The sequence below is a fragment of the Bos taurus genome, chromosome 13, assembly GCF_002263795.3.
Source record: "Bos taurus isolate L1 Dominette 01449 registration number 42190680 breed Hereford chromosome 13, ARS-UCD2.0, whole genome shotgun sequence".
In the NCBI taxonomy this organism is placed as follows: domain Eukaryota; kingdom Metazoa; phylum Chordata; class Mammalia; order Artiodactyla; family Bovidae; genus Bos; species Bos taurus.
The window spans coordinates 54,717,951-54,732,069 of NC_037340.1; positions in this window are offsets into that span (position 1 = coordinate 54,717,951).

The window sequence follows — 14,119 nt, forward strand, 5'->3', positions numbered from 1 at the left end:
AACATAGGAACAGGGTCCTGCAGATACAGCCTATGTGGGTATGGTTGGGCTCCTTGGGAGATGTGAACACTTGAGTTGCTTCTGCTATGTCTGGAGGTGCGAGGCACGGGGCACAGTTGGTGCTGGGTGGGTCTCAGATGGACCTGTCTGAGGTCACCCTTGTGCCCGACAGGCCTGCCTGGGAGAACGCCATTGTTTCTAATGCCGGGTGACATAGGGAAGAATCAACTTGTGGAATTTCATAAATCAAGACTATTTTCCTTCCAGGGATTGAAAATTGATCACGGTCTAAGCCATCACGTGTCAAGCAGATCCGGGAGGCCCAGCTCCCTCAAGCTCTCTCTCTGCCAGAGAGCCCCACGCGTCAGCAGTTTTCCCGGAAAGCAAGCGTTTTATGTTTAGCATCCTTGCAGCCGATGACTGTAATGTTGCCGCCTGGCCAGACAGGGGATGCGGAGGGCGGGCGCTCCACTCCTAAAACTCCTGGTCCTTGGATGACCTCTCGGGGGGAAAGCTGAGGCCTCTGGGCTGGAAGCCGCTCAGCCCTCCGGCCCCTCCAGCTGCCCTCACCCGTATTTCTTCCTTCATTTGGCACAGGCTTGTGGTTCCACTGGACATACCTGGAGGAGGAGACTTTTAAAATGGCTTATGCTCCTAATATGGAGAAGGGCGGGTTTCCCAGGTGGCTCAGTGGGTAAAGAACCCATCTGCAATGCAGGAGCCATAGGAGATGTGGGTTGGAGATGTGGGTTTGATCCTTGGGTTGGGAAGGTCCCCTGGAGGAGGGCATGGCTACCCACTCAAGCATTCTTGCCTGGAGAATCCCATGGACAGAGGAGCCTGGTGTGCTACAGTCCATGGGGTCGCCGAGAGTCAGAGTGACTGAAGCAACTGAGCATGCACGCACATTGCTAGTCACCTCGGATGCTATTTAAAGAGGAAATCACATAACCTAAAATTGGCCTGCCCGTGGTGGACACACAGTGGCCCTCACACTCCTCCGTGTGTGGCCATCGAGCTGGAATGAGCTGGGGTTCCAGCTGGCCCACAGCTCAGAGAATCTGCTCGTGACAGGTGTGTAATTGAGAGGTTCCCCAGACCAAAGCCTCCATCACCCACAGTGGGGGACACACCTGGGCCCACAATTAACGCACAGGGATTTTTGACATTTGAAGCTGTAACAAATATTCTTTATCTGCCTGTCATCCATCTGTCTGGGTTCTAAATTGTCAGAAAGTGAGAGCTGACAGCCAGCTTCCTTGGATGGGGCCTGCGGAGGGATGGTGAGCTTCAGGAGTACGAGTCTCTGGGACATGTCGCCAAAGTGTAAGGAGAAGGATGCTGTTGGGGGGTTGTGAGGTGCACACTGCCCGGCCCTGGGGGATGTTTGCCCATAGTCCCACATCTCTGCAACCCTGGAGGCAGCCAGGGCTGTGTTGGGGCCTGGCCAGCCAGTTGAGTAAAACAGCTAATGAATAACACCAGTTAAATCTGGGCCTCTCTCAGCTCCGAGAGTGCTCCGTTGGCCCCCAGCCCAGCGCTTCCCGGCGCAGGGTCAGTGCGTGGGTCCTCGGAGAGCAGCGGGCAGGAAGTGCTGGCATCATTGGCTGGGAGTGTGGTCCATTTAACTGAGCTGCTATTTTTACCCTTTGTTCTCCAGCAAGGGGTTTTTCTTCATCAGAAACCACCCCCGCCCCCCACCTATCTGTCTCTCCAACCAGCAGCATCTTTCTCTCCTTTTGGAATCTCAGATACTGCCGCCTACCTGGGCAAAAGTCAAGCAGCTTGGTCCTCACAGGAAGAGGAGGGTGTCACCCACAAGCACTCTATTCCTTGTTAATGAAATTGTGCCCAACAGGCATGAGCGGCAATTTGAATGTTATAAAGCTGCTCAAACAGGTGTGAGGGAGAACTTTCGGAGGGGACTTCCCCTGCAATTCCCAAGCGTGAAAAATTTAAATGTTCCAGGCTGCCCAGTCCAACTGTGCATCAGGCCACAGAGTGATTCAGAGAAGCATTTTGACAAATACAGGCCATGTGATTCCCAATGGCCAGTCTCCAACGGCGGCCTGTTCACCTGGACAGCGGCCACCGATGCTGGGTCCCCAGCCTGGGGCTTGATCCTGACACTGCTGTGAGCCATCCCTCAATTGGCCCCTGGAGGACGGGTGGGCTGCAGGGCACCCTCCTCCCACATCCCTGGTGTGGGCAGCTCTGGCAGAGAATGGCTGGCGGTCTCTGAGAAGCCAGCTCTCACAGGAGGGGCCCAGATGGGGGCTTGATGGGAGTTGCTGGAGGGCTGGGGCTGAGGGCTGGCCCGAGTGGCCCCACCTTCCCACTCAGGGCCCCTCCTACTTGGCCTCTGCCCCTCCCACCTGGCCATGCTGCTGCTGCCTCAGGCACAGCTCCACAGCTCGAGGGGAGCGAGCACAGTGGGAGGGGGTGTAGAGGCCTTGTCCTCAGACCCCAGCAGGGCTGAGACCCCTGCCTGTCTTCACCCCTCCCAGCCCAGCTGATGGAGTGGTCTCAGCACAGAGCGTCCCTGAACTAACTTGTTCAGGGGCTGCTTTAACCAAAGGTCATTAAGCTGTCATGGCCCACATGTCTCACGTCCCCCTTCTTGCCCGTGACCGCGGGGCTGGGTGTGTGTGTGATACGCCTGCTTCCCATTTCCTCCTTCCCGCTGAGTCACTGCTGTTCGGCCAGATCGCCCCCGCCACCAGCTCTGAGCTCATCGGCTCTGCCATCAATTATTCACCCCCTGGAGCTGGTGTGTGGGGCGGGAAATTTGGATCTGACTCCGTCTCTGCCGTCCCAAGCAGCCAGAGTGGCCCAGAGAATGGGAGGTAGGGGCCAGAATGGGCTCCAGCCCTCTGCTCCTAACTCCATGTGTGGCCTGGTGGTCCCCAGCTCAGACTGAGTCCAGCCCCGCCCTCCTTTCCCCATGGTGGAGGGGGGAGGGTGGGCAGCTGGTGCTGGTGATGAAGATGTTGGTCGGACTTTGATGCAGAAAAGGAATATGTTGCATCAAGCTGGCTTGACCCAGCTTCTGGCCGCACTCTGCCTCCCCCACCAGGCACAGGGCAGCTCAGGCCTGGTCCTCACTGCTCCCTGAGTTGTACTGAGCACCGAGCCAGCCACACACTGCAGGGCTAAGTCCATTTTGTTGTTGCTATTGTTCAGTTGCTAGGTTGTGTCCGATTCTTTGAGACCCCATGGACAGCAGCACTCCAGGCTTTCCTGTCCCTCATTATATCCTGGAGTTTGCTCAAGCTCATGTCTGTTGAGTCAGCGATGCCATCCAACCATCTCATCCTCAGTCACCCCCTTCTCCTCCTACCCTCCAATTTCCCAGCATCAGGGTCTTTTCCAATGAGTTGGCTCTTTGCATCAGGCAGCCCAGATATTGGAGTTTCAGTCTCAGCTGACATTCACTTACTTATGACGTATTTATTACTCTTGCTTCATTTGATTTCTCAGTATCTGTTGAGGATTTCTGCATGTCCTGGACTGAGTGTACATCCTCCTAAAATTCCCCCAAATGCATGTGTTAAAGCCTTGCCTCCAATGTGATGGTGTTTGAAGCCAGGGCTGTGGGAGGCAGTTAGGGTTACATTAGGTCATGAGGATTTGGCCCTCGTGGCAGGATTAGTGGTCCATAAGGTGAGTACTCTGTCTGCATGCACACCAAGAGCAGGCCCTGTGAGGACCCAGCAGGAAGGGAGCTGTCCATCAGCCAGAGAGGGAGCCGAGAACCAAACTGTGCTGGCCCTGATCTTGTACTCCCAGCCTCCAGACCCCTGAGAAAGTGAATTTCTGTAGTGTAAACTACCCAGTATGTGGTATTTTGCTGCAGCAGTCTGAGCTGGCTAAAGTAGCCTTGATGTTCATCAGGCCTGGCCTCCCTTGAGGCTGTCCAGGCGAGGCCCAGCACACCCTCCAATACCCAGGCCTGACCAGCACCAAGGCTGACATAGCCAGAGCCCCCAGCAACTGTGGGCATGTTGACATGAGCAAAGCACCCCCCACAGCCAATCCTTCCTTCCCCAGGCCACAGGGGGCTCATGGAGAACGGTGTCCCCAGCTAGATGCAGCTGATCTATGTCCCAGGCCAGCCACTTGTCCTGACATGTTTCCCCTCTTGGTGGTTGGAGGCTCATTGTCCTTGTTGCACGGAGGTGACTTCAGGGGCTCATCTCCATCAGATTTGGGCACTGGGAGCCATCAGGGCAGGGTTTTGTCCTACTGTGTGCTGGGACTCCACCTGTGGGGGCCTCAGTACTTTTTCCTGAACAATGGGCCTGCAACATCTGCCCTCTGGTCATGGTAAATATGGCTCCGGGTGGATGTCCATGGGAGACCCTTCCTCACCCTTGATGGAAGAGGATGCAGGAGGTGGGTAATGGCTTGCGTGGGTCCTGGCATAGCTAGCCCCCACACTCCTAGAAGCTTGTGTGACCCAAGCCTCACACAAGGAAGCGGAGGAGGGGAACCACAGCAACGTGGGCACATGGCCGAAGTGACAGCACCACACTGACCCTGGGGACCAGCTTGCTATCTGTCCATCTGGACTCAGGCAGGTGAGTCCCACAGTCTCTTGACCAGGGAGCTTTAAGCCAATAACTTACTGAAAACAGTGTAAGTGTTAGTTGCTCAGTCATGTCCGACTCTTTGCAAACCCATGGACTGTAGCCCACCAGGCTCCTCTGTGCTTGGAATTCTCCAGGCAAGAATACTGGAGTGGGTAGCCATTTTATTCTCCAGGGGATCTTCCCAACCCAGGTATCGAAACCAGGTCTCCTGCATTGCAGGTAGATTCTTTACTGTCTGAGCCACCAAGGACTTTGTGTTTATTGAGCACTTACTGCACACACTGTATCCCCCAACTTCTCTCTCACACTCCCCATCCCAGCCTCCCCTCTTTCCTTCCCTTCCTGGGGCTGCAGGACTCAGGCTTCCTCTCCCCGCTGTCCACACTCCCAGTGACCTCAGCCAGTTCCAAGGCTTCAAGGTCACCCAGATATCGATGACCCCAAATTGACACCCACATTCCAGACCTTTGCCCTGACCTTGTGTTGACCCTGGATTCCTGCTCTTCAGTGGGAGGTCCAGCAGGAGTCCTGAGCCCCGTGTGGCTAGGCAGTGCCCTCCTGCAAGCCTCTCCCTGGTGAGGCCAAGCATCAGCTCAGGCACAAATTGGGGACTGGGTGGGGAGCCCTCCATACCTCTGCTTCCCCACTATTCTCTCCACGGGTGTGGGGATGACCCGGAACCCACTGCCAACCCTCGTCCTGCCTGCCCTTCACTGGCTGCTTGGAGCAGCCTTGCCCGCCTCCTGTCTCAGCCAGCCTGCTGAATTATTCACCTGGCACGAGGCTGTGTTCTCCTGGACCACATCCCATCCCTCTGGTGTTCTCTTAAGTCATCTCTGGCTCCAGCCCGGAGCCTCCATCCATGCTGTTAATGGACCTGCCGCAGAGGCGCCTCCCCCGTGGCTGGCACAGCCTGGCCCGCCCCTCCCTTTCCTGCAGCCCATCTCTGTGACCTGGCCCCGCGCTGGCCCGAGCCCTTGCTCGGCTGCCTGCCTGGCACATTCACCATGCCAGGCCCAGCACTGCAAACACAGGCTCCAGCCAGTCACTGAGCCCCACTCTTCACCATCAACCAGGCAAGGACTTGGGACAAAAATGGGCTCCAAGTCTCCCAGGGCTGGGACTGCGCATTTTCACCTGTTGTCTCTGAAAGTTCTTCCCAGGGGCAGAGGAAGGGTGGCGGCTGTGGGTGCGCTTTGGGTTGTGCTTGTGTGTACACACACGCATGAGTGTGTGTATGACATGTTCACACGTGTCATGTGTGCAACACTTTGTATTCAACACAACTTCCATTGCGCTCTGACCTCTGTGCACATGCGTGCATACTTGCACACATGCACACATGTGCAAAGGCCCTGGCCATGCAGGATTTGGAGTTTAGGGCCTGTGTGCCCAGGGACTGGTCAGCCTGAGCACCCCAGATTTGGTTTCAGGGCTTAGCACTGCCATTTCCTCCTGGTTTGACCAGAATCACCCCCCAATATCTGGGTCCCTGTAAGACTTTCACACCAGCTCTGCTGAGATAAGGGCCCCATGCACCTGCAGGCCTGTGTCAGCCCTGTCTAATCCGGTAGGCAAGGAGATGTGCAGATGGATAGATGGATAAATGGATGGATAGGGAATGCCCAAGACATGGAAGCAATGTAAGGGTCTATTAATGGATGAATGGATAAAGAAGATATGGTACACGCACAAAGGAATATTACTCAGCCATAAAAAGAATGAAACCCTGCCATTTGTGACAACACAGATGGACCTTGAAGGTATTACACTAAGTGAAATACGTCAGACAGAGAAAGACAAATGCCGTATGATTTCACTCACATGTGGAATCTAAAAATGCAAAATGAAACAAAAGCAAACTGATAGATACAGGGAGCAGATTACCAGCAGGGAGGGCTTTAGGGGTGGGTTGCAGCTGGCCTTGTGGGGGTGACCACTGTGTAGTGTATACTGATGTTGAGCCCTAGCACCGTGTACCTGAAACCTATATAATATTAATAGTAAAAGGCCAGGCAGAATGGTAGGAAGTTGGTTATTCATGTCCCAGATGAAAAAGGAAACCTTGTCCCGCACAAACCGCTGCCTGAGAAGCCATCACTCTTGACAATTGCAGCACTTTCTGCCCCAGCAGAAAACCATGTAAAATTCTGCCTTTGTGTGGTGTACAAACATGACCTCAGCCTGCTGCCAACCCAGGCGTCACTGTCCCAGAGAACACAGACCTTGGTGTGGGGCCAGCATGGCCTGGCGGCTGCTCTCCTTGGTGCTGAAAGCAAGCTCACAAAGGGAGGTGGGGGGCTGTGGATGGTCCCGGGGCCACCTTGGACAGCTTTGGCATCTGCCACCCACAGAGAACATCTGTGGCCTGAGTGGACAGTGCGCGGGGCAGGTGGAGAGCCTCCAGGAGAGAGGCCCCATCCCCAAGAGGCTGGTGGTAGACATCCAGTGTCCCACACTCAGGTCCTTCACTTGGGGCAACATCAGGGTCCTCGGTAGAACTGAGCCCCAAGGCTCAAGGCAGTCACCCCTCATCAGCTTTCCCTCATGGCCTCTCCTCCTCCTGCTCTCTCCTCCCAGCTCCTTGAGGCTTTGCTTGCATCACCTCCATACAGACTATGTACCTACTCCAAACCTCTGTCCAGTGCCCGCTTCAGGGACCCAGACAAAGATGCCAGTGTTCCCCACTGTGGCAGCCTAACCAGGGGCTGGCTCTGGGCAGTGTGTCCACCAAGTGTTCCTTGAGAGGGGGTCCCACTTCTGCCCGCCAGTCTCCCAGTCCTGGGATGAAGTTTACTGGAAGCTGCTCTTCCTACAATGGGTCCCAAGGACCGTCGGTCCCATAGTCGCTACATTAGCTGTGTGGTCAGAGCCTCAGCTCATGGTGTCCCAGAGATGGGCTGCAGGCTGGCAGGAGGGGCCATTTGACATTGGTGCCATGTGCTCCCGGGTGAACTCACTCAGGAAACCCTCCTCTCTACCGACACTTGTCCACCCCCGTCCCAGAACCAGTGCTTCCAGGCAGCTTTCCACTCAGGGAGGCACTCATCAGATACTCTCTTGGAGCGGGTTTCTTTAGCGAGTATAAGCAGCATGAAGCCTCCAAATTAGGTTTCCACACTCGCCCTCAGGAACACATAGTTCACACATCTGTGGAATCCTGGAGCGGCAGTGATGCGTCATCCACTTGTGCTCCTGTAGCCTCAAGGCAGCGCCCGGGCAGCCCAGGAAGTGTCGGCTGCAGGATGAGCCCTGGGGGGTGTCCAGTCCTGCTTGGGTGGCAGCCCCAGGGCGGGGTCCCTGAAGCGCTTCCAGCCTTGGGCGCCTCTCCCCGTGGGTCTGGGTCTAAGCGCTCTCCCTCCGCAATGTGCCCCAATGCATTGCTTCTCAGTCATCACGCTTTACAGATGAAACTGAGGCCCAGATGCAGCAACTTTCCCGGGTCACACAGGCCCTCAGTCCCTAGGCTCCAACCCATTCAGCTGTGGAAAAGTCAGGCTGATCTGGGCTGAGGAGTGTGGCTAGCAGGAAGGACACATGGCTCTGGGCAGGGCCATCTGCTGCCACCTTGGGCTAGGAATATTCTGGATGTCTGCTGGCCACGTGCACTGCTCCTAGACATGCCCACAGCCGACTCTGATGGGAGAGCCAGCCGCCTTGTCTGTGTGGTGACCTGTCACCTACAGGGGATGTGTGTGAGTGGCCTGTGTGTTTTGGGCATGTGGTCTGTGTCTGTACAGCCATGTCACACCTGACTGTAGAGCAGGTGGACCTTGCATTGCAGGTTGGGTCTGAGGGGGGTTCTGCTCACATGTTATGTGTTCAGCTCAGCCATGTGTGTCCAGGTGAGGGCGGGGCATGTGGGGTGAATTCACCGTGACTGCAAGCCCTGGAGTTGGTGTGGCTGCGACCTGCAGAAGCATGTTGCTGGTACTCAGAACACGGGTGCACACCTATCCCTATTCCCAGAGGGCACTCAAGGCCCAGGTGGCCAGCAGGCCTGGGGACAACTTGGGAGAAGTCACCTGCTCAGAACTCCTACCCATCATGTGGGTCTCATGATTCACATCTCTTCCCCCAGGAAGTCCTCCCTGATAACTCACCCAAAGCAGGTAAGGAGTGACTGCCTTGACCCCTCCCACCCCATGCGCCCTGCCTCTACTGGTCTCTGTTGAGCACAGAATCTTCTCAGGTGTTTCCTGAGTGGGTTAGGATGAAGATGAGCACAGAGCTTGACAGTACCCAGGCCTGTAGGCTCCCTGGAGCCAGAAGCCATGAATCCTTCCGAGACTCTTGCCACTGCATCACAGGCCTCCTTTGGGAGAGCGGGTGGAAGATGTGACTTAATCCCAGAAATACCAGGCCTCCCCGCCTTCTGGCAGTGGGGTTGGGAAGACCCCCATCACACTGGGGAGGGAGGAGGTGACTTCACAGCTTCATCGGCTGGGCCTTGGTGCCCAATTCTTTGGTCAAACACCAGTTCAGGTGCTTAAATCAGACAACTTCAAGGAAAATTGTGATGTGGGTGGTACCTGTCCAAGCAGCTGAACAAGGATTGACATCTCCCCTCAAGGCATCCCCATCAGTGTGCACACGGAGTGGGGGACTTCAGCGGGAGATGCTAGCGCGGGCGTCCTGGCAGTGGCCCCACTGGTCGGGGGAGGGCACAGTTGACTGGTTTTGCTGTTTGTCCATTTCCCCCTCAGACCAGAGAGGCAGTGACAAGCACCTCTCGGCAGCAAGGGGTTGTCTGCTGTCACCTAGCACACACATACCCAGGTTCCTGGACGAATATATTCCGAGCAGCCTGAGTCTATGGGTCTCAGTCACGGAAACTCACATGTAACAGTTAGGCTGGGCTGCAGACTCAGGGACAGGATAGGGGTGCAGGGAGTGCTAAGTGCTTTCTTTCTAAACAGCTTGACGGGAGGAGCAAATAGAAGTGAAGTGAGAGACCTCCAGGCCCTCGTGAAGTCCTCCCAGAGGAGGGGGCAGTGGGGAGGGGGTGAGTCAAACTGGGAGTCCTCTGCCCTGTTGGGGGCTTTGCAAGGAAGGGTACTGTGCATGGGGAGGGGGGCAGCTGCTCAAACCTGGTTTCTTAGGACCTGGGGTCCTCACCGCCCTGCTCTCTGAATGTTGTGTTCCGAAGCTTTCCAATGCTCGTTTTTGAGTGAAAGCAGCCATTGCCGCTGGTTTAACACCCAGACGGTGAGAAAAATGCCAGTTGCCCCTCTCGCCCCAGCCCCTTGCCCCTCCCCCAAGTTGTCCGGAGAGCAGTTTCTCCAAAGCCTTAGGAACAACTTCTTGATCAAACTCGCTTTAAAGCAAACCCCTCTCCCAACAGGACCATACAGCCTCTAGGGACCGCAGGTTCCCTGATGTGGGGTTTGGTGCTCGAAGACCCCCACAATCTATGCGGCTGCTACTGGGGCCTTGGTGTGGCTGCACCAAGACTCCAGATTCGTTCACCAGGTTCCCATTGCTGTGCAAGCCTGCAGGGCCTCCCCCACCTGGAGCTCCTCCCTCAAGGCCAAGATCAGGCAGGAACACACAGAAAAGGAGGGCAGGCCTGGGAAGGGTGGCTGCCCTCGAGAGGCACCCACAGGCCTCTGGGTCCAGGGCCCACTAGGGGCCAGGCTTTCTTGCCTGTTCGCCTGGCTCTCCCCACCAGGAGCTGAGCAAAGTCTTCCCTTTGACCCTTGGGTGGTCATGAGAGTGCACGGCTGGCCCAGGACACTGACGTTGGGACACGTGGTCACTTGGCTGCGATCACCCAGCAGGCCCCGTGCCAGGCTGCTGGGGTGCTGCCCCCAGCCAGGTCACACTGTCTCTGCACCTTTGCTTCTCCTAGAAGGCCTCCTGCTCCTGAACCCATGGGCACTAAAGACCCCAATACCCCCTGCCAACCGCAAACCCCATCTGCTCAATCCCCATTCCCTGCTTGGTTGCTGAGCCATGTGGGGAGATGCTGTCCAAGAGGGACCTTGCCAGCCAGGCCTGTGTCCCCAAGTTGTCAGCATGACTTGAGGCTCAGGGAAGCCCTACGGTAGCACAGCCAGCCCTGGGGGGACAGACACTGCCTGGGAGCCTTCCCTGGCCCCCTGCTGGAGGCAAACCCCACTTTCTGGCAGGGATGAGAGCTAGCCTCCAAGAGGAACTCACAGTTCACTAGAAGCCCCATCCTACGTCCTCCCATCATCCCCTGTCCTTGATGACCACCCCTCCCACAGAGAGCACTGGGAAGTGGGCCCCACTGGGATCTCCCCGCGATGCCGAGGGTCTGCTCTGCTCAGGAGAGGCCTCTTCCGGGGTAAGTTGCCAAAAGGGCACAAAAGCAAGATCCACGCCTTTATTCACTGTGACAGCTCCGCTCCGAGTCACGCACCCCAAGGAGCCAGCCCTCAAAAAGCCGAGGACAAGAGCCCGTGTGGGTAGGTGTGGAGCAGCCGAGGGTCCCAGTGTATCTGGGAGACCCCACAGGCCCCTATAAGGGACAGGCTTGCTATGCTCGGGGGCCCTCCAGATAATCATCCTGGAACCATCATTATTACATGGGGGAGAGAGACAGAGAGAAAGAAAGTGAAAAAAGCAGCAGAGAGAAAGCAGGGGAGGGGCTGCAGGACTGTGCTGGGGAAGGGGGCTGTCTACAAGGCTCAGGGTGCCACCTCTCCAACTGTTGGATGGGAAGAGGGGCACCTAGTGGCTTTGCTCTGTGGTTCTGGAAACTTCTGCCTGTATTTGAAGCCCAGTTCAGGTGTTCCATGGGCTGTGACCTTGGATGAGGCCCTTAACTTGCCAGAATGTCCTTTCCAATCTTTAAAATGGGGCTAATAACAGTGATCTGGGTGAAAGTGCCCCCATGAAGAGGGACTGGGAACCCAGAGGCAGGAGGGCTCCTGGCAGCCTCCGTGGGGTTCGCCAAACATCAGCTGCCAAACATCATTCCCTCCCGGCCCTGCAAAAGGGACAAGCGGCAGAGCACTGACTTGTTTTTATTTTATTTTTAAAACAAGCCTCCCCCAGCAGGAGGTCCCTCCTCAAGGCCAAGTGGAGCTTCAGGGGTGAAGAGACCCACCCGGGCCTGCTGACATGAGGAGAACAGCTGAGACTGGAGCCAGGCTGGCCCAGAGCCCACACACTTGACCCCCATGGGCCTACCCCAGCAGCACAGAGCTCCAGCCAACAGTTGGGAATACCTGACCAACCGGTAAAGACCCCCACCTGCCACTGCAGGAGACCTAAGAGATGCAGGTTCCATCCCTCGGTGGGGAAGATCCCCTGGAGGAGGGCATGGCAACCCATTCCAGTATTCTTGCATGGAGAATCCCATGGACAGAGGAGCCTGGCGGGCTATACTCCATGGGGTCACAAAAGAGTCAGACATGAATGAGGCGACTTAGCACATACACACAAGCAACTGGTCAGCTGAGGGACACACCTGACGATGCCCTTGGCCTCCCTCCTGGACACACCTGGGGAGGGACCCGTGTCACCATGCCATTTGGTGCCACTTTTTCTGCACTTCCCTCTGGCAGGGTGGGGTATAGTCAGGCAATGTGCCCACTGCTCTCCGCTGCCCTTTGGCTAGGCTCTGGTCCCCCGAAGCTGTATGGTCCTCATCCCAGGGTGGACATCGTGGGAAGGGCTTGAGTAAGCAGCACAGACTAGCCACAGAAGTGGTTATTAGCATGTCGTTATTAATTATTGATAGATCAATACAATTAATACAGTGCCTCATGAATAATTCGTGTGTCGGCACTAGGTCTGTTGAGGGTATAGTAGAAGCTTGGCAGGCCTGTTTTCAGGCTAGGGAGTCCCCAAATATAGTGAGTCTCTGTGTTAACACCCTCATTCCGAGTTGCGCCTGGAACCATTAGCGAGCAAGCATTTTAATTAAGTTGCTGAGACTCAGATTAATGGCTCTAGTCTTCCAGCTCAAGGGTTCTTCTCTGGCATCAGTACCTGGGGCTCAGAGACACACAGAGGGGAGGGCACAGGGTGGGGCTGGGCGCCTGCAAGCCCAGCTCCCCAGGATGCACCCATGGGCATCCCCACATGTCTCCTGCCCACCAGCCTAGGGCTCGCCTTGGGGCAGGCAGTGAGCTTGGCAGGGAGCTGTCCACAGGCAAGTTCTGAAAATGCTCTCCACTGGTTTCTCTACTGTTTAAGGAAGCACTATGCCCAAATCCCCATGCCTGATCCACTGGCCTGCTTGGGCAGGTTTTCCTCACGTGAAGAAGGCAAACTACTACCCAAGGTCCCTCCATGAACCACTGGCCAGTCCTGGAACTTTCTGTCCCCCAGCCTTCCTCTGTGCTCTGTCCAATCCCCCAATAGTCTCTTCCCAAGTAGGGAACTTCTGGTCGGTCAGGAGGACCTTCCGTTTGGGGGTGACAATGCACATGATGTGCAGGTGCTATTTTTGTTGTTGTTATTATTAAAATAGGAATGACTGAAAATTGTGCCAAATCCAGAGCTGACATGTCCTTCATTGAGAGTGGCCAGAAGTTCAGTGCTGTGGATGGGGGAGGGACCACAGGGATGGATGAGGGTTGGGGAAGGGTCTTAGTAGGGGTACTCTGCTGACATAGAAGGAGAACAGGAGGGAGGCTCACAGGGAGACTAGGGCACCTTCCCGGAGTGAGAGACTCTGGATATTCCTGGAAGCATGTCCTGGATCCCAGGGTTTCCCCAGCTCTCTCTGCCCCCAGACACCACACATCAGGGCAAGGATGCCGATGGTGGTGTTCCCCTGGTGGGCTGTGAATCCCAGGCATGCCATCTTTGGTTCCTCACCCTCGCCATGAAGAGGAAAGCAGGGCAGCCCCAGCTTAGATGAGAGCAGGCTTGGGGATCTCCCATAAGGTCCCAGAACAGGACTTCGTGGAGGCCTCTGCACACGGGCCTGGCAGCTGCAGGGCAGCACACGGCCTTCCCTGAGAATGGCTGGTGGGCTCACAGGCCGTCCTCCAGTGAAGTGGCTGACTCTGCCTTTAGGTTCACGTAAGAGGCCTCTCCTCGCCTCCCGGTGGTCTTGGCCCCTGCCCCTGCTCTGCTGACCCCCGGCTTCCCTCCCAGCTTCTCTTGTCTGAGGAGACAATGGCCACATGGACAGGGGTCCTACTTGCAACTGCCAGAGTGGGCAAGGTGGGCAGGGGGTGGCAGCCCCACCCATACAAGCTCACTCTGACTCTCGGACTCCAATCTGTCTGAGTCATGATGGAGTTAGGAGGATGGGGGAAACCTGCTCCTTGCAGCAACTTCCCTCATTCTTGGCTCCAGGAATTAACTCTCTGAGGCAATGCTGAGCTCCGCTGCCTGAGCAGACCTGCTAACAGAGAAGCATCTCTGACAAACCTGAGCAGGGACCCAAAGTCCTTCAGTTTCAAGACAATGATTGGGTGTTCCTAGCCCTGGTTTTTCTCAGCAGAAGCCAGTCACCCACCGGCCCTGCCACCTCTGCCAACGACTTCAGCTCACCTTTGTGTCTCTGGTATATCTGGGAATGTGGGGGCACAGGAAGGTCT